The sequence below is a fragment of the Euphorbia lathyris genome, chromosome 6, assembly GCF_963576675.1.
Source record: "Euphorbia lathyris chromosome 6, ddEupLath1.1, whole genome shotgun sequence".
In the NCBI taxonomy this organism is placed as follows: Eukaryota; Viridiplantae; Streptophyta; class Magnoliopsida; order Malpighiales; family Euphorbiaceae; genus Euphorbia; species Euphorbia lathyris.
In genome coordinates, this window is record NC_088915.1 from 54,601,640 (window position 1) to 54,607,410 (window position 5,771).

General features: G+C 35.3%; 1 non-coding gene across 1 annotated transcript; it reads right to left on the reverse strand.

Annotated features, from left to right (window-relative positions):
* Window positions 1–4,354: 4,354 nt before the first annotated feature.
* Window positions 4,355–4,461, reverse strand: LOC136234302 (small nucleolar RNA R71). The gene has a single exon (XR_010691192.1). It is a non-coding gene; the product is annotated as a small nucleolar RNA R71 (small nucleolar RNA).
* Window positions 4,462–5,771: the final 1,310 nt, after the last annotated feature.

Consider the following 5,771-nt stretch of genomic DNA (forward strand, 5'->3'; position numbering starts at 1 on the left):
TTACCAATAATCCATAGACCCTTGTTTCTTGGAATTAGTCTTCTGTGTATTTTCGAGGCTTCAATTATTGGTACAGAAGTTTGGCAGACTTTGTCCTTTAGTTGAACGGATCTTTCATGCTGTCCTGACTGTCACTCAGCTTCATTCGTTATCTTTGAATGTTCAATTTTCATGCTGAGTTCCTTCTTAGTCAGTTCCGTTCTGTTTATTCAATTCTGAAAGTCTTCTAATTTGGTCAGCTTCGTTCTGGCAACTTTGAAGGAAGCTTCTGATGCTGAGTTCTACTTCACTCAGCTTCTATTCTTTCATGCTGAGTTCCGTTCCACTAAGCTTTGGCTTATGCTGACTTTTGACCTGTCTAACTTTATATATATATATTTGCACTCAATATTGAACAAACACATTAGTACAATTAAATCAAAGTATTTAAATTTAAATGCCTCTTAATCATGGATGATTTTGTCAAATCAAAATCTTGTGGAAAGGTGTTTCAACATATAACACTTGGTTGGAATATGGCATTTCCAAAGATACAGCTTTTTGTCTGTGTTGTTATCTTTACAAATCAGATATTGGTGAGCAAGCAAATAAAGATAGTTTTATTGTTGATGGATTTACAAATTGGAAAAAGAAGGAAAGGTTTCAAACTCATGTTGGCGCCCACAATAGTGCTCATAACCAAGCTTGGAAGCAATGTGAATACTTGATGAATCAGAAACAACACATTGAAGTATCTTTTGAGACGCATTCAGTTCAAACTCGAAAGGAATACAGAATGCGTCTAACAGCAACTATTGATTGCATTCGGTTTCTTTTACATCAAGGACTAGCATTTCGAGGAAATGACGAGTCTAATGATTCAAGTAATCAAGGGAATTTTTTGGAACTTCTAAAGTTTCTTGCAAATCATAATGAAGACATCAACAAAGTCACTTTAGATAATGCTCCAGGTAACTCTAAACTTGTTGCTCCTGATATTCAGAAGGAAGTTGTGTGTGTTGCTTCTATTGAAACCACTAAAGTTATCATCAATGATCTTCATAATGAACTGTTTTCTATTTTAATTGATTAATCTCGGGATATATCTGTGAAAGAGCAAATGGCAATTGTATTACGTTATGTGAACCAAAAAGGATATGTGATTGAGCGTTTTCTTGGTATTGTGCATGTTAGTGATACAACTGCTTTATCACTCAAGTTAGCAATGGAAGGATTATTTTCCAAACATGGTTTAAGTATATCAAGTTTACGTGGGCAAGGTTATGATGGAGCTAGAAATATGAATAGTGAGTTTAATGGCCTAAAAACATTGATCTTGACAAAAAATCATTCTGCATATTATGTACACTGTTTTGCTTATCAATTGCAGTTAGCTCTAGTTGCTGTGGCCAAAAAACATGTTCGTGTTGCTTTGTTGTTTAATGTTGTTTCTAACTTATCAAATATTGTGGGAGCTTCATGCAAGAGAAGAGATCTTCTTCGTGAGAAGCAATACAGTAAAGTCATTGAAGCACTACAAAATGGAGAGATAGAAAGTGGTACATGATTACATCAAGAAACTTCTCTACAATGAGCTGGTGATACACGATGGAGTTCACATTATGTTTCATTGGTAAGCCTAATCACCATGTTTCCCTCTGTGATTGATGTGCTTGATGTGATTCAGGGAGATGGAAAAAGTTTAGAGCAAAAGGGTCAAGCTTGTGCTTTACTTGCTTTGACACAAACATTTGAGTTTGTTTTCAACTTACATTTGATGAAAAAGATATTGGGACTTACACATGATTTGTCCCAAAGCATTACAAAGAAAAGATCAAGATATCATCAATGCAATAAGTTTGGTCCAAATTTCCAAACAACTCCTCCAACAAATGAGAGATGATGGATGGGATTCTTTATTGATTCAAGTGGCTTCTTTTTGTGAAAAGAATAACATCAATGTTCCAAATATGGATGATATGTTTGTGGATCAAGGAAGGTCACAAAGAAATACACATAAAATTACAAATTTGCGTCATTATCAAACTGGTATATTTTATACTGTCATTGATATGCAACTTTTAGAGCTCAATGAGCGCTTCACGGAGAAAAACTCAGAATTACTTTTATGTGTCACATGCTTAATTCATATTGATTCTTTTGCAGCATTTGATAAGCAAAAGCTGACTAGACTCGCCCACTTGTATCTTGTTAAGCCCAAAATATACCTAAAATATCATCAATAATTACATTAATATTGCTACGAATTTATGTTATTTATAACTGTTTAGAAAGCTTTTACTCTCGAATATGTTTCTTTCTTGTAAGGTACATAAATATTTGGTAAAATCCAAATAGGAATGAAAAGCGCTCAAAAACAGAAGAAAAACCCTACAAAAGGAGTCGAAGACGACGAAAATTAATAACGCCAAGTCAAGGACGAGAACGAAAGCCGAAGAAGTGAAAAACGTTCCGTGCCGTTACCGCGGCCCCCAAATTCTCGGTCGCGACACGCGTTCTTCAGCTTCTCCTTCCCTTCGTTTGAAGACCAATTGATGCTCCCCCATTCTTGGTAGAGAATTTAATATTCTCGGTACGAGCAGGAGTCTGTAGAGGCCTAGTTACACACTTTCGTTTTCGACGAAACACGATCGTTCGGGTGGATAAAGACGTCCTTTCGCAACGGATACGATTCTTCACAACGGACACGACACTTCAATCAAGACTCTTTAACATCTATAAATAAAGAGTTGATGGAGAGTTGAAGATATGTAGAAGAAAGAGATTAGTATAGAATTTATGCAGAAATTTTGAGTCAAGTGATTCAGAAGTTAGATTTCGATTCTGTAAAAAGCAATATGCTGTACACACATTGTTTATTCAATAATAACAAGTTTAGTAGCGTTTAGACATTGTTCCAATTTAGTTTTCATTTTGGTAGTAGACCGACCCAGTCTCTATTACGAAGATTCAACGAGAAGATTGAGTAGAGGATCCGCCTCTGAGCCTGACAAACTCTAACGAAACCCAAGGAAAGGATTGACAACCCGTTCACTTGCAAGCCGTCGAATGTTTCCATGCTCCATGTTCTCTGTAAACTTGTATCAATTTATATTTCATCTAATAAAGTCCGTTCTATTCGATAGATTGTTATGCAGCACTTTGGTAAAGGATCCGAAGTGGATGCTTGTGTTTTCATTAAAACGTATTTAATTCAAAATCTTTACAAAGAAACTTTGTTGAACACTTAGGCAAATTATTATCTCGAAAGAGTTTTAATTTGATTAAGGGCAATTATCCCGGATAGGGTTTTGTCATGTTCAAAGCCAAATAATTAGAGGTTCCGTCATTTATTTCATCTTTATAATTCATACAAAGTTTAAAGTTGTTTTCTTTGCTTAATGCAAACAAATACATTTGTTTACTTTTCTAAAAAGTACTAAACGTTCCTATCTTGCAAATTCATTCTTAAATCAGAGTATTTTCTAACGTTTTCATACTCTAACCTAATTCTCATTCTAGCAATTTCAAAACCAAAACCGATTAAACGATTTTCCATATTATAAACCTTAAAGTAAATTTAACCGATTAGTTTTGTTTCGAAAAACGTTCCCTGTGGGATCGATATCTTTTATTACTACAAGCGTATACCGTGCACTTGCGGAAATCGCTCAACAAGTTTTTGGCGCCGTTGCCGGGGAACGCCAAAATTTTCGACAAAATTTTAAATCTTTCGTGTTTTATTTCGAATCTAGGTTTATTTATACTTATTCAAACTTTTATATTTAATTTATTTTAAATTACTAACATATTTATTTTTCAAATTCTGTTTTGTAGGTAGTTTCGATTCGTGCGAAATTTCAGGTTCATGCGCAGTTCTCGAAGTTCAGGCACGTCACCAGATCCTATTGACCCAGAAATTGAAAGAACTCTTAAAAAGAACAAGAAAGAAAAGAAAAAGAAAAACAAAACCCCAATAAAAACTAGAATTACCGAGCCAGAAGTTATGGCCACACTTATGGATTACACTAGGCCAGGAGTGGCCGGTGTAACAAATAGTATAGTTAGACCCCAAATTAATGCACACCATTTTGAAACTAAGCCAGCATTGCTTAATATGTTGCAAAATAACGTAACATTTTACGGGTTACCTAACGAAAATCCTAACACCCATTTAACAAATTTCTTAGAAATTTGTGACACTTTTAAAATTACTGATGTAACTGCAGAAGCAATCAAACTTCGCATTTTTCCTTTTACTTTGAAGGATCGAGCCAAAGAATGGTTAACTTCTATGCCAGCCGCATCATTTGAGACTTGGGAGCAATTAGCCCAAGCATTATTATCAAAATTTTTTCCTTTAGCAAAAACCGCAAGAGTCATTAAAGAGTTAACATATTTTTCTCAAAATGATAATGAAACTCTTTATGAGGCTTGGGAACGTTTTAAAGAACTTCAACGTTTATGCCCACACCACCAGTTGCCCGCTGAACTTTTAATGCAAACATTTTATAATGTACTAAATCCTACAACTAGAGGTTCATTGGACGCTATGTCTGGAGGGTTATTCATGAAGAAAACATCTGCCCAAGCAAGAGAACTTTTGGAGGAAATGGCAATCAACAGCAGTATGTGGCCCGCGGAACGTGGACACGTACCATTAGCGAAACCATCATCCTCAACTACGTCATCAGTTAAAGGTATAGTGAATCTTGATCCAGTTGCGATGTTGCAAGCCCGATTTTCTGCTTTATCGCACAAAATTGATAGGTTTATGGCACCGTGTGATTCTAATGGTAAGCCAATCTAAACGGATGTGGACTACGAAGGTATGAGTGAAATTGAACAGGTAAATTTTGTCCAAGGGCAAAACCAACCTAATAACCCTTATTCCAATACATATAATCCTGGATGGAGAAATCATCATAACTTTAACTGGAGAGATAATAATAATAATACTAATGCTAGTCAAAATCGTACTGCTAATTATCAAAATCAATCAAGAGATACGATTAGCACTTTATCTTCTAAAATCGACAAATTCATTGATGCTATGAGCGGAAAAATAAGTAATCACGACGATGGTTTTAAACGGATCGAGAATAAATTCGATCAGCTTATTAAAAACCAATCATCTAGCATCCATAATTTGGAGATTCAAATTGGACAACTCGCTAAATCAATTCCATCCCGCAAAGAGGGAAGTCTTCCAAGCCATACGGAAGAAAATCCGAAAGAGCATGTTAAGGCTATCACTCTTCGTTCAGGGAAAAATTACTTAGGCCCGGAAATGCCCGAAAATTCGACTTTACCTGGAACTGATTTACCAAAGCCCAAAGAAGATACATTAAAACAAAAAGATGCACCAATTGACTCTAGTACAAAAACTTTTGTACCCAAACCACACCACACAAAGTCCGCAATAAGGACTATGATAAACAACTTTTAATATTTTTAGACAAACTTAAAAATTTGCATATTAATTTAACGTTTATGGATGCGATTACGCAAATTCCCAATTATGGTAAATTCCTCAAAGATTTAATTTCAAAGAAAATCAGTTGGGAAGGAATTTCATCCATTTCGCTAACTGAAGATTGCAGTTCGATTGTGTCAAGCAATTTGCCCACAAAACTCAAAGATCCCGGATGTTTCACCATTCCATGTAACTTGGAAGATATTGAATTTCCCAGTTGTCTCTGTGATTTAGGAGCAAGCATTAACTTGATGCCATTATCTATTTTTAATAAGTTAGGCCTAGAAGAAGACATCAAACGTACCAATATGGTTTT